Source organism: Moschus berezovskii, chromosome 5, assembly GCF_049115385.1.
Source record: "Moschus berezovskii isolate FMDL1 chromosome 5, NW_MosBer_1.0, whole genome shotgun sequence".
NCBI classification, from domain to species: domain Eukaryota; kingdom Metazoa; phylum Chordata; class Mammalia; order Artiodactyla; family Moschidae; genus Moschus; species Moschus berezovskii.
Genome location: NC_142464.1, coordinates 68,548,973 through 68,568,777, shown reverse-complemented (window position 1 = coordinate 68,568,777; position 19,805 = coordinate 68,548,973). Strand labels below are relative to the sequence as shown.

Sequence of the window (19,805 nt, the reverse complement as noted above, 5' to 3'; positions counted from 1 at the left end):
CAAATGTGTCCACTTTTCTTTTTCTCTGTTTATTTAATGGCATCAGTTCAGTTCAGTCGCTCAATCGTGACTGACTCTTTGCGACCCCATGAATCACAGCACACCAAGCCTCCCTGTCCATCACCAACTCCCGGAGTTCACTCAAACTCATGTCCATCAAGTTGGTGATGCCATCCAGCCATCTCACTCTCTGTCATCCCCTTCTCCTCCCGCCCCCAATCCTTCCCAGCATCAGAGTCTTTTCCAGTGAGTCAACTCTTCTCATGAAGTATACAGGGAGGGGTGATTACTGGTAATGGAATATATAATTCCTCCATCCAAATTTAAGGGAAAAAAAAATATGGAGGACTTCCCTGGTGGTCCAGTGGTTAAGACTCTATGCTGCCACTGCAGCAGGGGGACAGGTTTGATCCTGGGTTGGGATCCCACATGTCGTGTGATATGGCCAAAAAAAAAATATGTATGTATATATATATATATATATATATATATGGTTTAACTAGAATAGACAGAGGTCAGCTACTGACCCTACTTCCATTTTGGACCATTATGAGATTCTCAGATATCAAATCTTCATGCTCTATGTTGACATTTTCTATCCAGAATACTGTTGAGCAACTGAATAGCTTAATTGACAGATTCAGAAATTCACACCTGTGCATTTAGACATGTGCAGGTACCACAGACAACATGGAACCCCAGTTCCATTGAATTGACCAAACTTGCTGGTTTCTTAGTCATGAATGAATTTGATGTCATTTTTGAGAGATCTGTTGAGTATAGGGGCTGACCAGGGCTAGATATATCTTTTTAGCAGAACTTCTAATTTTATTTTTCAAGATTTTTCTACCTCAGTTTGAGATAAGATTGATCTGTTTTCCCCATTCAGAAGGAAAGGGAATCACTGGCCATGATTGATATATAGAAATTTGAACTTTATTTGGTGACCTCTTTGGCCAGTCCTCTTAAAAAGTTAGCATCTCAGTCATTATCTGATTTTTCCCAAGTCACAGGAAGTCTGTGCACCTCCATCAAGATAGGATATCAGGTGGTGGACATTCGTAGGAAGGGCAAAGGGGGAAAATCACAGAATTTCTGGTGGCCTTTAAATAAAATAGGGAAACATTTTGAGTGCTGACCTTTCCTAGTCATCATAGCCTAGATTTCCATTCCAAGTAAGTTAATAAATTCTGGAGTGGATATTGTTTAACCTATAAGCTGAAGATGCAAGTTACTTTTGAAAAGGAGGAAAAGGTGAACAGCTTAATATACTGTTTTCTTTGCTAAAATGACTCTTCATGTTCCTTTACTGTACACAAATTTCTTAGAAGCAGTTTTCCTCAAATCCCTGAAAATTACCAGAAGGGCTACCTTCTGGAAAATGATCTTGCCATCATTTTGTTTTAAGAAGGGATGCTATAACTCAAGTAGGACTTAGGCTCCTTACAGTCACCTAACTCATATGGTCCATATGAAGGAAACTTGCTAAAGAACAGGTACACAAAAGATCAAGCAAGTGAGTTGAAACAAATTCTGTTTCATTTGCTCAACTACAAATGGGGACCTTCACAGAATGACCTCAGGCTGCTCAAGTCAATCTCCAAAGGCAGGTTCTAATTGTGACTTTTATGCTTCTTCTGAAAATAGATGTTTTTTTCCATCACATGTCACTACTTAGTATTTACTTTGTACCATATAACTTATTACTGCAGAGAGGGGGAAAAAGGCCCATAATTTAATTTGATTCAGGTTAATAAAGATACTCCATAATGAAAGATGCTGGGGCAGGAGTGTGAGGAATACAAAGATGGTTCAGACATTATCCTTGCCCCAGAAGAGTTTCTGGATGAAAGCGAAGCCATTTAGTTATGCTATGCTGTGCTGCCCTGTGCTGTGCTTAGTTGCGCAGTCACATCCTACTCTTTGCAACTCCAGGGACTGTAGTCCGCCAGGCTCCTCAGTCAATAGGGATTCTCCAGGCAGGAATAGTGGAGTGGGTTGCCATGCCCTCCTCCAGGGGATCTTCCCAACCCAGGGATTGAACCCAGGTCTCACACAATGCAGACAGATTCTTTACCATCTGAGTCACCAGGAAAGCCCAAGAATATTGGAGTGGGTAACCTATCCCTTCTTCAAGAGATCTTCCCAACCAAGGAATCAAACCGGGGTCTCCTGCATTGCAGGCAGATTCTTTACCAGCTGAGCTACCTGGGAAGACCATTTAGTTATGAGAAAATGTTAATAAAGCAGGAATGAATCAAGTAACAAGCAACGTCATAACTCATATATTTAATGTATTTTTGAAAATGCAGTAGAAGTTAATGAGTCTCTTTTCTCATCTATATCCAGATTTACCAGAGAATAAATCTGCCACTTTCTTGTCTAGACCTCTTGTCTCCTTTTGTTTTGTCTGATATCTGATCCAGTTTAGTAAAAGTGCTAATTCAGGTATGGAGCTGGCTGGTGTTGAGAACTTATGCAAAAGTAACTTTTTGTGTAGCCAAAGTCCTTTGCTATTTATAAAGACCAATGGTGATATATGCCAAAGAAATTTCCAAGACTTGGTATCGAAGTAGTTACACCCAACTCACACTTAGCTTGTTGTGGATATAATCAACCAGTGACTTCATGACATGTCATTCCTGTAACTAAGATGATCCTGAGGTGTGTTTTCTGGATCCAAATCAACATATGTTAGGAAAAACTGGGTTTCACAGGGAGTTTGTGGCTAATCCCAAACTGATAATTTCTCTTATTAAAATTATTTCATCACCTGAACAAAAGTTTCACAGAGCCAGTAGTTCCTTTGGCAACCTGCTTGATGACTTGCTATTTGCAAAACAAGGTAACCCATTTTCAAAAATGAAAAGGTGGCGAGGTAGATGTAGGCCATGACTCAACCAATAACATCATGGCGGATGTTTGCCTACAAAAGGAGGACTGTCTTCCTAAAAGGAAGAGGTTTGTTCCCATCATGGACAAAGAAAAAGAACTATGGGCATCAACAGTATGTGTGTCTTTTGGCAGAATGACGATCGATGATGGCATTATGTGCTGTAGGAGGGTATTGGTGTGGTGGAAAGCAAAGAGAACACTTCACGGTTATGAGGCTGACATCTGTGGCTAATGTCAGCATTAGGCCTTTAGGCAAATTTCATGGGCAACACTCAAATGTCAACCCCAAAGTTTCCAAGTACAACGTCTTCATGCCAGTCATTAGACAAGCATCAGAATTATGCTGAGTTGGAGGGGCCGACGTTCAGGCAGCTTGCCCCTAAGTGTTAGCAGTTGGTGCAGCAGGGACAGATGGAGGCAGAAGATCTGACGTTCACTTCAGTCAGGTTCACAGGTGTCTGTGCTGCTCAGAAATAACAGTAACAGAAGAACTACATTGCTTTCATCAAGAATGACCCACGTTCTGTGCCTGCAAAATAAGTGACATCATTGTGAAATTAAAACCAGCATCTGCAACATATAAGGGATAGCTTAAGCAAAGAATGAAGTAGTTATTGAAGAGTCAGGCTGGGATGAAGGGAGCTGAATCCAGTCTGGGCCTTTATTTAAATCTTAACTTGTTAGGAGCTGCTAATTTTTGGCAATCTCCTACTGTGCAATCAGTCACCAGCGATTCTTAGAATCGTAAAATATTGGCGTTAGAAGGAACCCAGAAGTGATGACGAAAATAAATGATAAATAATGGCAATAATGATAATATTTTTTGAGTGCTTACTCTATGCCAGGCACCAAAGAAGTCTTTTAATGGTATTATCTCTTTTACCTGTATGAAAATGTTAGTCACTCAGTTGTGTCCGACTCTTTGTGACCCCATGGACTATATCCTGCTAGGCTCCTCTGTCCGTGGAATTTTCCAGGCAAGAATACTGGGGTGGGCTGCCATTCCCTTCTCCAGGGGATCTTCCTGACCCCAGGGATTGAACCCGGGTCTGCTGCATTGCAAGCAGATTCTTTACCATCTGAGCTACCAGGGAAGCCTTTTACCTGTATGGCCTCATTTAATTTCTACACTAATCCCAAAAAGCATTAAGATCCTATTTGGCAGCTAAGGAAACTGAGGTATGAAACAGAATGTGTAACTTGCACAAGATCACAGAGTTTTCGTGAGTGCACAGCAAAGCTGGCACGCTCACTGAGGTCCATCTGAGGCCAGCGTCCACACTGTTTAACTAGTAGCCCCTCAGAAGGCAAGGGATCCTCAGAGAAAGGCAAGCTTCATTGGCCAGAGTTCATTGACTAGCCATAGTCCTCAGGAGTTCATTCACACTTGGTTCAGTGAAAATGATGAAAGGGTGTATTGAAAATGACGGATCGTATACTCTGAAAATGGAAGCTATGTATAGTTTAATATGCAAATTTAAAAGTTTCGTGGTGGGTTCTCTTTTGGCCTCTAGTTCCCCTTCACTAAGGAACTGGTTACAGCTTTTCACCAGCATGGCTAAGAACACAGTCATTCAGGTCTGGATCACTCACTGCCCCCAGACCCTTTGAACTGTTCTAGCCCTGGGATATCTGTTGGTGCTTTAGGCGTTAATCATCTTGAGAACTTAAAAAAAAAAAGAAAATTGCATAGGCCCTGCTTACTGAGACCCTGATATCTGAGGAGGAACCCAACCATCAGTATTTTTTGAAAACTCCAAGATTGAGTCTCATATAGGTCCCACGTGGAGAACCACTGGTTTATGTTTTTGCTTATTAACCTGGTGAAGGACTTTTCTGGAAAGCATAATTTGTGTTCTCTAGCAGCTGGGTTTTTTTTTGTTTGTTTTTTTCCTGTGGTCTGTGAAAATGGTTTGGGCCTTAAAAGCCTTTGGGTCTTAGGAAGATGCTTTCACTACTTGGTGGCGTGCTGTCTGAGACTAGATCCCCTGTTTACACCACCCAATGACATGTCCTGGGACCCACATCTACACATCCTCCCTACGACACTGCTGAGAATATACACTTTAATCACTTTACACCTAAAATCTTACAGATTACAATGGAGTCTATGCTATTGACAGTGTAATGATCAAGGAAACTTTATTGTCTTGATAACTCCCGCTATGTGTGTTCACTAAAATGCACAGAGCTGCTGCTGCTAAGTCACATTAGTCGTGTCTGACTCTGTGTGACCCCATAGACAGCAGCCCACCAGGCTCCCCCCATCCCTGGAATTCTCCAGGCAAGAACACTGGAGTGGGTTGCCATTTCTTTCTCCAATGCATGAAAGTGAAAAGTGAAAGTGAAATCGCTCAGTCGTGACTGTCTCTTAGCAACCCCATCGACTGCAGCCTACCAGGCTCCTCCATCCATGGGATTTTCCAGGCAAGAGTACTGGAGTGGCTTGCCATTGCCTCCTCCGAAATGCACGGAGACATGCATATAAACGGTTTAGTTCCATTTTAGGTCTAGAGAAGGTCTCGAAAATGTCATCTGTCCTTTAATTAGACACCAATAAGAAGAGATTATTTTTACTCATCACTCTGCTGTCTCATTTAAAAATTGCTTTTGTAGCTTTCCCTCTTTGTTCACACTACCATCTTCCTAGTTCTAGTCCTAACTTTATTCCTGATTTATTCCAATAGCAATGGTAGAGGGGAAAAAAAAAGCAGCCTAGAAGAAGCTACATCAAAATGCCAACTATGGTTGAGTGTGAAAGGTAGAGGTCTAGTTTTAATTTTTATATATGCTTTCAGTGATTTACTCATTTTCCTTAATAAGCAAGTGTTACCAAGAACTAAAGAAAAACCAAGAACCTTTAGCAAAATAGCCTTCTTTGTTGTTGTTCAGTTGCTAATTCGTGCCGAGCTTTTTGCGACCCCATGGACTGCAACACACCACATTTCCCTGCCCTTCACTGTCTCTCAGAGTTTGCTGAAACTCATGTACATTGATTCGGTAATGCCATCCAATGATCTCATTCTCTGTCACCCCCTTCTTCTCCTGCCCTCAATCTTTCCCAGTCTTTTCCAGTGAGTCAGCTCTTCGAATCAGGTGGCCAAAGTATTGGAGCTTCAGCTTCAGCATGAGTCTTTCCAATGAATATTCAGGGTTGATTTCCTTCAGCTTGACTAGTTTGATCTCCTTGCTGTCCAAGGGGTCCTAAAGAGTCTTCTTTAGCACCACATCAATTCTGGTCTCTGAATGTAAGTGTCCATTATACAATCCTATCTGTGGTTCACTATCAGCTCGAATTCTTAAAACATGTTTTTCTCCTGTCATTATCCTGCTTAAACCTTCAGGGGCTCCCATTGCTCTTGAGAAAAAGTCTAACCTTCTGGAATCCAAAGGTCTCCTTCATCTAGTCCCACCCTCTGCATGACCCCTTATCTCCACCATACCCCCCCTTTCTGGCTAGCTCAGCATCCCCCTTGTCCTGGAACCAGGAGAACTCTATCAGTTGCTTTGCTCATGCTGTTCCTCCCATGGAGAGCCCCACACAATCTGCCCCTTTCTCTGTATCTGTCTAAAGGCTGCCTTTCTAAGCTTGGCCCGAGTACTTCCTTCTTCTGCTACATTTGTCACCTTCTATTTGTCTCAAGGATGGCAAATAGGTTTCATTATAAATGCCAGATCCTAGCAATTGAAAATATGGAGAATTCTGAGAGCTCATCCCTGCTCAGAGGGAATGGGTTCTGTGAGCCACAGTGGTTTCTGCCAAAGGTGCAAGAGGGAGAAGTGGCAGGATTTCATGTTACATATCTTTCATCCATATCTTTAACTGCTTTTTTATACCTGTGATGCCCAATACAGTAACCACTAGCCACATGTGGTTATTTAAACTGATTAAAATTCTGGTGGTGGGTTAGTGGCTAAGTCCTGTCTGACCCTTGGGATTCCATGGACTGTAGCCCACCAGGCTTCTCTGTCCATGGGGATTTTCCAGGCAAGAATACTGGAGTGGGTTGCCATTTCCTTCTCCCAGGGATCAAACTCGGGTCTCCTGCACTGCAGGCAGACTTTACCCACTGAGCTACCAGGGAATTAAAAACCATTAAAAGTTCACTTCCTTAGTCATGAAACAGTCTGGGTCTTAGGTCCTGGGACCTTTTATTGCACTGCTTGCTCCTGGACAAATGTCTCCTCCAGCAACAAAACACAAAGAAACTATGAGGAACTAAAAATAACTGCACATCCTCAGTTGAGGCAAATTATGAACCAAACACTAAAAGGCCAAAACCAAAAAGGCTAACTGCTGCTTCTGAGGTGCTGGGAGCCAGAGCAGGGTACTACACATGATCCCTGCACGCAGCACCATCAAGAGGATGGGCTAACCACCTAAGCCACCGCTCTGGCCCATCCCACTGCTCCGTGCCTACCCTCAACCCATTTAAGGGACCAGCTCACCCCGCCTCACTCTCTTGTGCTACAGCAGGAGTCTTAATAAAACTTTGCCTGAATTCCTCTTCTCACCTCTTATTAATTTTTATTGATTAAAGAGTCCAAGAACTACCCACATTTTTAAAAAATTAATTTTCTTTTTGGCTGTGCTGGGTGTTCGTTGCTGCACGGGCTTTTCTCGAGTTTCAGTGAGCAGGGGCTACTCTGCAGTTTTGGTGTGCCGGCTTCTCACTGCGGTGGCTTCTCTTGTGGAGCATAGGCGCCCTAGAGCAAAGGCTTCGGTAGTTGGGGCGAACGGGCTCAATGGTTGTGGCGCACGGGCTTAGTTGCTCTGCAACATGTGGGATCTTACCAGATCAGGGATTGAACCCGTGTCTTCCTGCGTCAACCAGCAGAGCCACCAGGGAAGCCCCACTACCCACATTTTAAGTACTCAGCAGCCACACATGGCTACTGGCCACTGTGTTGAACAGCAAAAACAGAGAAATCTTCCATCATCATAGGAAGCTTTATCAGTTCTGTTTTTGCCCTGCAATTACATAATAATGTAAAACAATATATTTGTTTCTTGTGTGTGTGTGTGTGCCTTGCTTTCTCAGTGAGCTCAAAAGCTCTTCTTGGGCGGGACTCTTCTCTTACACTTCTTTTGTATCCCAGAGCACAAGCCAGTGCTGGGCATATATGGAAATACTGTAAGTATTTGTTGAATTTTTACTACCAACTTGGCAATGTGCAATGAAGTAGACTAGTAGAAAGAGAACTACTTTGGAAATTAGGAAACCAAGTTTCTGGCCCTAGCTCTTCTGCCAGTCATTGTGTAACTTGGACTATCTCATTTAACTGAAGCAGGTTATAGTTTCCCCAAATGTAAACAGTTATAGGCCAGGCTCTGTCGGAGGACTTTTCCATCTTTGGAATTTCGTGATACATAGGCACGCTTCCCAGGTGGTGCAATTGGTAAAAAATCAGCCTGCCAATGCAAGAGACGCAAGTGATTCAGGTTCGATCCCTGGGTTGGGAAGATCCCCTGCAGTAGGAAATGGCAACCCAGTAAGAATATTCCAGTATTCTTGCCTGGAAAATCCCATGGACAGAGGAAATCAGTGGGCTAAAGTCCATGGGGTCACAATAAGTCAGACACAACTGAGCACACACACAATTATGACGACTGCCGAAGTATGGAGTGTTCACTTTTAAGCAGAAATGCACTCATGTACACACACACACATAGATACACCTGAAAAAAAGTGAAAACTAGCCTGTTACAAATATTCTAACTTATTTAAAATTCCATCCCATTTATCTAATTTTCTGACTATATAAGACTATCATTTTAAGGTTTGATTTCACCAGATCTATAGCTAAATTCTTCTTTGAAGAGGACCATAGCAAAGGGAAGATGACTCCACAAACAGAGAATGTTAGACCAGGCAAGTGCAATGGATAATTAGTGGTCTTTGTCAGCAACAAGGCAATGTGACAGCTGCCTCATGGTTTGTTTTGTTTTAATTAATTTATTTCTTTTGGCCATGCTGGGTCTTTCTTGCTGTGCGGGCCTTTCTCTAATTGCAGCGGGCGAGAGCTACTCCCTAGTTGTGTACATGGGCTTCTCATTGCAGTGACTTCTCACAGGCTCTAGGGGCTCTGGCTTCAGTAGCTGCAACTCCCTGCCTCATGGTTTTAACAACCAAACTGCAGGCAGAAACCCCTAGTTTATGCTGCCCACCCTTAGCTGTTGCTCTAAGTAAGAGACCAGCAAACTAAGGCCCACTCGGCTGCCAGTTTTTGTGTGTAACTCAGAATGGTTGTAACATTTTTAAGGCTTTCTCAAAAAACAGAAAAAGAAACATATATAACCATTTGACCTGCAGAGCTGAAAATATGTACTATGTGGCTCTACACAAATGGCCAGTGAGTAACCTTCATGTACACATCCCACCACTTTTCAAGGCAGATCGCTTTCTGAAATGTCCTGATGGCCTGTGGCTCAAGCACAGTGGATAAAACTCCCTCTTCTCCATGTGCCGAAGTCAGGGAAAGGCAGCGGGCTGGGGGCGAAGGCTGGGCCACAGCTCCACCCGCTTTCTGTTGGAAGCAGGCAGGGGCCTTGACTCTGAGTGCAAAGCTAGTCCTTGGATCCAGTCTGTGCTCTCTGGTCTTGACGTTGGAAATTTGATGAGTCACAGTTTCTGGCTGTGTCTTCCTTGACATTCAGCATTCAGGAGAATAAATTCTGAAGGCCCCTTGAAGGGAAAATCTGCACACTCCATGGTCATCCGAGCTTATCTGAGGCAAGAGCCGGGCTTGTATCTCAGTTTGTTATTCTTTTTCTTTTCCCTCTCATCCCAGACACTCCTTTCAGTGCTTGAGGGATCTGGATTGCATATGCAGATAGAGAGACTGCCCAGGAGACACAGGGGCCACCAAGTAGGGCTGGGCTGGTATCTGAGCACAGACAGCAGCCCTGCCATGTGGGCCTGAGACACTGGGTGAAGTTGACTGTTTTAAATTTTTTTTTTTAATTACTCTTTTACGTTCCCTTCAGATACCCCATGGAAAAGGCCCTTGGATTTCTCCAAACCCTCTCTCTACCTAGGCCTGCTCTCTAGGTTCTCACCAAGATTTGGTTCCTAAAATGTACTTCTTAATTATCTAACTTCCCTGGTCAGTTCAGTTCAGTTCAGTCACTCAGTTCTCTCTGATTCTTTGTCACCCAATGGACTGCAGCACGCCAGGCCTCCCTGTCCATCACCAACTCCCGGAGTTTACCCAAACTCATGTCCATTGAGTTGGTGATGCCATCCAACCATCTCATCCTCTGTCGTCCCCTTCTCCTCCTGCCCTCAATCTTTCCCAGCATCAGGGTCTTTTCAAATGAGTCAGCTCTTCGCATCAGGTGGCCAAAGTACTGGAGTTTCAGCTTCAGCCTCGGTCCTTCCAATGAATATTCAGGACTGATTTCCTTTAGGATGGACTGGTTGGATCTCCTTGCAGTCCAAGGGACTCTCAAGAGTCTTCTCCAACACCACAGTTCAAAAGCATCAATTCTTCGGCGATCAGCTTTCTTCACAGTCCAACTCTCATATCCATACATGACCACTGGAAAAACCATAGCTTTGACTAGACGGACCTTTGTTGGCAAAGTAATGCCTCTGCTTTTTAATGTGCTGTCTAGATTGGTCATAATTTTCCTTCCAAGGAGTAAGCATCTTTTAATTTCATCGTTGCAGTCACCATCTGCAGTGATTTTGGAGTCCAAAAAAATAAAGTCAGCCACTGTTTCCACTGTTTCCCCATCTATTTGCCATGAAGTGATGGGACTGGATGCCATGATCTTCGTTTTCTGAATGTTGAGCTTTAAGCCAACTTTTTCACTCTCCTTTTTCACTTTCATCGAGAGGCTCTTTAGTTCTTCTTCACTTTCTGCCATAAGGGTGGTGTCATCTGCATATCTGAGGTTACTGATATTTCTCCTGGCAATCTTGATTCCAGCTTATGCTTCCTCCAGCCCAGCGTTTCTCATGATGTACTCTGCATATAAGTTAAATAAGCAGGGTGACAATATACAGCCTTGATATACTCCTTTTCCTATTTTGAACCAGTCTGTTGTTCCATGTCCAGTTCTAACTGTTGCTTCCTGACCTGCATACAGGTTTCTCAAGAGGCAGGTCAGGTGGTCTGGTATTCCCATCTCCTGAAGAATTTTCCACAGTTTGTGGTGATCCACATAGCCAAAGGCTTTGGCATAGTCAATAAAACAGAAATAGATGTTTTACTGGGACTCTCTTGCTTTTTCGATGATCCAGCAGATGTTGGCAATTTGATCTCTGGTTCCTCTGCCTTTTTGAAATCCAGCTTGAACATCTGGAAGTTCACGGTTCACGTATTACTGAAGCCTGGCTTGGAGAATTTTGAGCATGACTTTACTAGCGTATGAGATGAGTGCGGTAGTTTGAGCATTCTTTGGCATTGCCTTTCTTTGGGATTGGGGTGAAGTCCTGTGGCCAACTTCCCTGGTTGCTCAGTCAGTAAAGAGTTTGCCTGCAGTGCGAGAGACCCTGGGAGGGGAAGATCCCCTGGAGAAGGAAATGGCAACCACTCCAGTATTCTTGCCTGGAAAATCTTTCAGATCTACACTTTTTTCTTCTCCTTTTGTCCCATTCTCTCTTCCAGACTAATTTTCAAAGTTCTATCACCCTTCTGTATACACAACCGCCTTTAATATAATCTGGTGTGTCTCACATCTAACAAATATCCAAATTTACAAAACAAAAGATCTGAAAGGTAAATCTTCTCTTTGTTAAATAAATTTTCCTGTCTGAAAGGCTAGTTTCTCTGTCTCTGCCTCCCTTGCATGTTTCTCACTTTCTACACTTCATTATGCATAGTAGTAGTAGTAGTAGTTAGTTACTCAGTGGTGTCCGACTCTTTGGGACGCTATGGACTGAATATTGCTGTCCTCATCGTACAGGCAGCCCAGATAAAGTAAATACAAACACAAGGATCAAGCTTGGTTCTTTTCGGTGCCTTGGGGGCCTTCCTCTTGCCATGCAGTCTAGACTTGTGTAGCCCCTCCTCCGTGTCTAGCTGACGGGGGTGGGGACATACTCTTGAAACTGGAGGAGAAGAAAGGTGACTGGGGCATGCATGCTAAATCACTATGTCGTGTCTGACTCTTTTTCGACCCCATGGACTACAGCCTGCCAGGCTTCTCTGTCCATGGGGATTCTCCACGCAAGAATACTGGAGTGGGTTGCCATGCCCTACTCCAGGGGTTCTTCCCGACCCAGGGATTGAACCCACATCTCTTACATAGGCAGGAGGTTCTTTATCATGGCACCACCTCTGTGATTGGCGGGGGGAAGGTCCGAGTTGCCTGCAAGCAAATTCATTTTTGTGTTTGCAGATCTTGAGGTGCAGTGAGTATATACCCTTGCTGCCATGCTGTATCATTAAAAAAATTCACTTTCCCTAGTTTGTTTACTGTCAAACCTTATCTCCTTAAATATATCCAGTGGCCTGGGTCATGATTATATGAAAAATAGGACCTTGGCTCACTTAAAACAATAGTTGCATTTGCTTCAGTTGGTACAGATTCATTTGGAGAAATTACCAATTCTCAGGGATGATTCCAGTCTAGCCCCAAGCTCCCAGCAGCTTCCAATTAGTAGTAACGAGCAGTGCCCGTTAACCACTGCTCCATTCTGGAATTCCCAGCCCTGAAAAAGGAAGTTGTCATGCCCAGGGAAGCATCCATTAGGATAGTTTGCTCTGAGTCAAATACTAACAGCCAGTTCTGGATAGAATTTCCTGACACACAGCCTTGACTTCCATCATTACTGATAGAAGAACATATACACAGCTGTGAGACAGAGAAAAGAAGAAATTGATTTGCTAAAATTTGGAGACGCAAATCTGCAGAAAAACCCATCATCTTTGGGATTATCCATTAGATTTCAGTGTAAGCCTAATGGTTACCAGTTGAGATTTTGGTGTCTGTGTGAGTGAGTTCCAGTCTTGCCTTCCACCAGTAACTAGTTTTACTTAACTAGGGATCTCAGTAATACTTGCCACATAAGATTTTGGAGATGATTGAAGAGGTAGTATTTGTCAAGGATTTAGTGCTGGGTCTGGAACACAGTTGGTGTTAAATACACATTAGTGTGTTAGCACATGTGTGCGGGTCATGGTCTGCTGCAGCCTTTCTCAAACTTTCTGGGCTCAGCACATCTTAACAGGCAAATAAAGGACACTCAGTTATAAACTTCAGATAAACAATAATTTTTTTTTAGTATAAATATGTCCCCAAAGTTGCATGGATATTTAAACTAAAATATTATTTGTTGTTTATCTGAAATTCAAATTTAACTAACACAACAGTGTTAATCAACTATACTTCAATATAAAATTAAAATTAACAGAAATTAACTGGGATCTGCATTTTTATTTGCTGAATCTGGCAACCCTGTCTTTACATTCTTAAGGAAAGTAAGAGGAACCCAGAGTGCTCTTGTTTATGTGGATTATATCTGTAACTATTTACCACATTAGAAATTCAAACTAAGAAATTAAAAATATTTATTAAGTACTTCAAAAATAATTGGAATTTCTTATGTTAGCATAAATAACATTTTATGAAAAACTGTATTTCAAAAAAAATAGATGATAGAAAGCACATTATATTTTTGCAAATCTCTTTAATGACCGGCTTGATAGAAGTCAACTATATCCTTATATCTGCTTCTGCCTTCAATCTGGTGAAATGTTATTTTTATTGAAGTAAATAAAGAATACTCAGCTTCACAGAGATATGTAGTTGAAAAAGAGAAGGATATTTTGATATACCTTTCAGATAGTTGAGAACGCTCTTCTTTGCTATTAAAGCCAAACTCTATAAGAGATAGTTTCTTAAAAATTAGTTTGTAGTATGGAATCTGAAACCGTATCAGTGAAATTTTTATACTCATGTTAAAATCCGCTAGTTTACTTGTACTATAAATGGATCTTTCACTATGTGTGATTCTGTAACATTATGAATTGGTCATTTGGAAAATACTGGTTAACTGAATTGTGAAATCATTGAAATATTGACACATTTCATTATATAATATTTTTAAAAATCACATTTACTAATATCACAACTAATTTCATCAGAAAAGCATTTAATATGGCAAGCTATTAAACTCATGGTGGTGAATGTAAGTTCTTCAAAAATTTAACTTTTGCTTGAAAGCTCCAATTTTATCATTGGAGACAAATACTATTAGTTGTATTATTTGACGTGATGGGCACATTTCATTTTTTTTTCCAGAAAGTATCTACAAATACCCAGTATCTGGATAACCATAGTTTAGCTGTCAGTCATTCTTTCAAGTAAAAATAGTGTTCTGTGACAGAAGCAGCTGTAGTTCACCCTGTAACTGTCACACACATGACTTTTCTTGAGTCTATGGTCATGATTAAGTATGCAGCAAGAGTGTTTTCTGCATGCTTCCCATTTCATCACACAGAATATTTAAAAAGATACATGCTCAAGATGTATTAAATAATGGAATTAATATTTTCCTGCTTCAAGTACATTCAAAAAAATAATAAAGACAACTTCTAGTGCTTGCTAATAGAAAAATGCTGTGATTACTAGCACAAATTGATGCCACTGTCTTCTTTTGTGTTGAGGTACCAGCAGTTTTACCCTCTGCTGCCTTTTCATCATTGGTGCAAATGTCAACACAGTAAAATACAGAAATATTAGTATTATTATGAAAATTGTTTTGACTTTGCAGACCTCTGAAAGGATCTCCCAGGGGATCCAGGGACCTCACTTTGAGAACCGTCTGGTTCCAGTGAAACTGTTACTGTCCCAGTAAAAGACAATGATGGACTGTGTGTCGATTCATCATGTGTTCCCCTCATCTGTTCCAATATCTCCTTCCTTAAGCAAAAAACACCAGGGACTGTTGGGACCTTTCTTAGGGTTTGATTTAGGCTGGGCTGGGTGACCAGAAGTTTCTGAGGCTGCCTTCAGGATGCTCTTGGATGCCCTCTCCAGAAAACTAAAGGGGCTTAAATGAGTCAGAGGAGTAAAGACCCCTGCAGGATTCTGTGAGACTTACTCGCCTCGCTCCAAGTAAAACCTTCTCTTGCTGCTTCCTCCTTCTTATTACTGGTGTCTGAGAGAACGCAAAACCCCTTTCAGAATCTGGAACCATCTTGCAGGCATATACATGCTAGATTCAGATATATCTAAGCTAGAGGTGGGTCTCTGGAACAACAGACGCTCTGGTGAAAGAGCAGAGAAATTTGATTTTTCTGCCCTAAAAGAACTAGGCAGTTATAAGTACCAGGGGGACACCCACATGCTGGCATACCCAAAACAATAGCACAAAACCCAACTTAGAATTGCATGGCTAGAGATGGGAAAATGCTATTATCAAACATTTATATTGCCTGGAAGGCACAGTTCTTTCTCAGGGACAAAGAATTTATCCTCTGAGCAGCAGGAGATGAAATATTTGAATTCAGTAGAACACCAAGGACTGTATTTGATGCAGGGAATTTTAACACAGCCCACAGTGTTTAAAGTCAAATATCAAATTTGTGGCCATAGGAAAAAAATGAACATAAAGGCTTACTTGAAGTGGGGAAATCCATACTATCCATATCTCAGATTTTGTGGTCAACTGAGATCCTCAATAGTAGAATCTGTCAATAGATTTCAAAGTGATCAGGACAGATTGTCTTGGGGTGAAAAGGTGAAAAGAAGGATTGGGGAACCCAGGGAAAAGGAGTAGAAGAACAGGGCCAAATGTGTTCTTGTAGAGCCTAGAAAGCATGCACAGGTGACTCTGGATTTGAGCAACAGATCCTCCCTGGAGCCAGGGTCTTTGTGGCAGGAGAGAGTGGCTAAGATGAAGAGCAGTGACTGGATTGGATCTGCTCTGATTCTCAGCTCTGCCCTTATCAGCAAAGAGCATGCCCTGGGGCAGGTTCTCTGAACCTATCTCCTCAGTTCAGTCACTCAGTCATGTCCAACCCTTGGCCACCCCATGGAATGCAGCACGCCAGGCTTCTCTGTCCATCACCAGGATTGTTTCTCAGGTAACCGGTAATTGTCATTCAGTCGCTAATCTGTGTCCAATTCTTTGAGACCCCGTGGACTGCAGCATGCCAGGCTTCCCTGTCCGGCATTTAATCATTGGTTCTTGTTTCATGGCATGATTTGATGGTTAATTTATTTGCCACCTTGTCTTTATAATCCACGTTTCTCATCCTCTTTGAATACAGAACAAAACACAGCTACTACATCAAAACCCTAAACTCTCAAGTCATACCTGGAGTCATACCTGGAGTTTACTCCATTAGGCACTACTTTGGATTCTGATATTGTCTTCACACTTTTTTTTCTTCAGAATTCAAATACGTTCCTTAACCATAAGCACTGGACAGCATGCTAAGGATGCAGAGGAGGCTATTCTTATGGTCTAGAAAGTGGTTGACTTGTATGTGGATATGTGGTACAACGTGGTTTGGGTACCCAAGGGAAAGAAGACTCCTATGAAGTGAATAATTATTCCCCACTTGTGTGGGTTTGTCACTTTGCAGATTTGTTCCTCTTTGGTTTGCTTAAAGAAGGGGAGGTGGGCTGGGGGAGGTCAAGTGAGATAGACCCCCCTGCCCCCCAAATAGGATAAGAATTTGATGAGCCCAGAGGGAGGAAGATGAGAATATGCCGGAATTAGCAGAGAGACTCAGTCATGCCATATGGAGAATTTGAGGCTCTGAGAAGAGGCATATCTGAGGGTGGGGAATTGGGTGGTCCTGGCCATGAAGGAGGGAAAGAAACCTTGGCCTGTCAGGAAAGTCCAGCTTCAGCCTTGTGACCTAGAGCCAGCTGTTGAGACTTTCTGGATCTCTCTTCAGTAGAATCTGGATGATAACACATCTGTTTCACTCCCTCACCAGCTTGTTTATCACATAAAATAAAAGAAGAAAGAGAGTGAAAGAAGTAATTGATGTCTACATACACATCATCTCTCTGTCAAGGAGTCGGGCAAAAAAGGAAGGATGGAAAGGGGGATAGAAAAGAGAAAATGAGAAAAAAAGTAAGAGAGAGAAGGAAAGGGGAAGGGAGGCAAGCATGCAGGTATCTGTGTTAGAGGGCAAGATGAATTCAAGAGGAGAAATATTGTGAAAGCACAGGCACTGGCAGCCTGGGCTGGAGGCTGGGGAGGTCGGCTCACCACGCCTCTGGGAGGCAGATAACCGGCCTTTAGGATACCCACCCAAGGTGGATTAGTCACAGCACTAACCTGAGGCATCTGTAATACTGAGGAAACTGGAAACAAGATAGGACCTATGGAGGTAAGGGGTGGGGGAGAAAAAATGGACAGCTACCTTGAAAATGCTTTGAAAATGTGTATATGCCATTTTCTATGCTCTCAGATTAAGAGCGCTGGCAGTTCTTTGGATAAATCTTCCCTGGTTTTAGACATTTTTATTTTATAGATGAGGAAAACAGGCTCAGAGAGGTTAAGTGATTTGCTCAAGGTCACACAACTGGTGTGCCCAAAAGCCTTGATCACAATCCCTGTTCAGTTTTCTTTCTACCTACCCCACTGGATATCCTAAAGGTATGAAATGAAGAATTCTAGGTATTCCTGGGGACTCCAGTGGGGGTGGGGACTAGGGAATGGGTTTTCTTGTTTGCCTAACCTGGCTGGGTGTGAGATTCCAAAGCCAAAGTCAATTCCTTCTCTCTACGGCCTTGGTCTCTTTTTATGGAGTCGGCTTGACGGTCATGGGATAGTTCTGTTTTCTCATTTCTCAGCTCCAAGAGCAGGTAGGTGCGAGCTGCCCACAGGAGCTCCGAACTTCATCGACGTTCATGTGTGCTGTAGATGATCCCTGGGTGCTCTCTCTTTATCTTGTTAACCCTGGTGGTACCAAGAGGCACCTGACTTTTGGGTATGCTAATAATTCAGTGCCAGCCAGTTTCTGTTATCCTCCAGTTGTAATTGTTAACTTGAATGGAATGCAAAACTTCTGGTTTGGAGCAGAGTTGGTTTTTAACTGTGAATTACTTGAAGGGTATGGAAAATGGGAAGTACGTTTTATTTTTTGTGGAAGATGGTTTCTGTAAAGCTTTTTTGGTGTCTGCTTTGCTCTGAAAAATAGAAATACATGGTACATGTTTAGATGTGGCAGTCTCTACAGATTCACTCGTGACCTCTACCCTTTAACTCCTCTTGCCTTTGACACTTTTTCGTTTTAACAAGCCAAGACTTGCTTGGGGATTAGAACAATGAGCTTATCATAATGAGGCTTAAAAAAAAAAAACCCACACAAAACTCCAAGTTTGTATCTGCGAACCCTTCCTGGTAGCCCACCCCCACCCCTTGGAAGTTTGGGATTTTCTTTTCCCCCTTAAGGGGAAGTGTGTAAATAGAGCCCGCCTGTTCATTTGCATTACTGCACATCACATCACACGATATCTTTTCGACCATTATATTGTGTTCTCTCAATGGTGTTTGCTCTGAGGGTGGGACACAAGGCTGTTTAGTGTCTCGTAAAACATTTACCAAAAGCACTGAGCCACGGTTTTGAAGGGCATTCCGTTGCCAGAGTGTAGGAGGAGAGAGCCAGCAGGGGAAAGGGAGCTCCAGGTGTTTGGCAGGTACTCGTTTCATACTTTAGTTTTTATACATGTTTAAAATGTTAGATTACATACGTGTTCCTTCTGCTGAAGGGGCAGGAATGGTGAGGAAGGGGGCCAAAGAATTGCTTTACGAACTGTATTTTTCTGTGGATCGGAGTCCCTGAATAATTGTAATCTTCAGTTTCGGTTGAATGTTGTTTTCGGTTTTAGTCCAGGGACGTGTATGTCACAGAGAGGGAGGTAAAATCTACCTGCGCTTGAGGTTTCCCTATGGCCTGAATCAGAACTTAGCGTTTGCTTTAGCAAAGAATTCGGAACCAGATGCAGTGGTTCCTAGGAGGCAACGTGTAACCTTGTGATTTGCGTTTCATTATACCCCGTGACTCACTCCCTGAAAAGCTTTTGCTAAATGGTGGCTCGGGTTTTGTGAAAATAGTCTTAAACTTTCTCTCTTACCCACTCCTTGCCCCGATTAAAGGTCAGCTTGAAAGACTCTTCCTATCCTCAAATTTTTGTTTTTAGAACACAGTTGCTAGGAATAACTTTATATCCTGGTCATACACAGTTTTGGAGAAACAAATGACTCAACGCTTCTTGGGAATGCTAAGTATTCTACCTTTTTTTTTTTTCCTTTTGTACAAAACATGAGCATCTATGATAAAACTAGAGCCATAATCAAATGTTTACATTTGATCAAGTGTAATAATGATATCCTGGACACAGATACTTGGAACTGTGTTATTAGTGGTTAAAACTCAAACAGTAGGTAGGAAAATCTAGAAAAAGGGTAACTCCAGAAGGTGACTGTAATGGCCGGTTCCTGGGAAAAGAAGTTGCCGGATGATATTTGCAATGTAACAAGCATGTGGAATCTTTAGTCTGTTTTTATTTTATGGCAGGAAACCTAATCATAAAGACAGTACTGAAGTTAAGATTAAACTGCAAGCATGTTGTTTTTCAGTTGCTCAGTCATGTCCAACTCTTTGTGACCCCGTGGACTGTAGCACTGATTATGAAGGAACATTATTAGCGTACTCTTTTCACTGGTGACGCTAGCAGTCAGAAGCTGAGAGTCTTTCTTCTGACAAGTTCCCAGTCATTGCAAAATGGTTGAAATAAGTGATGGTTTCAAAATTAGAGGAAACTTCCTTCATGGGAAAAAGTTCACTGTGGCTTTGTGTATTTAGGCAAATAGGGCTAAATCTACAATTTTGAAGGGCCGAAGACATCAGTTCACCCGAGGGATCACAGATTTGATTGTTTTTATATGCATATCAGAAAACTGAATTTTACGTTGAGTCATTTCACTACC

General features: G+C 42.3%; 1 protein-coding gene across 6 annotated transcripts in view; it reads left to right on the top strand.

The window, feature by feature from the left end:
* Positions 1–19,805, top strand: part of RBM47 (RNA binding motif protein 47) — a 177,237-nt gene that overhangs the window by 73,528 nt on the left and 83,904 nt on the right. Inside the window, exon 1 of one of the 6 annotated variants that reach the window (XM_055434461.2) lies at positions 13,689–18,511. The exons of the other annotated variants lie outside the window; for them this stretch is intronic. The gene's annotated coding sequence lies outside the window, so the exon portion shown is untranslated. Of the gene's footprint in view, positions 1–13,688; positions 18,512–19,805 lie in introns of those variants that run through there. 6 annotated transcript variants of the gene reach the window in all.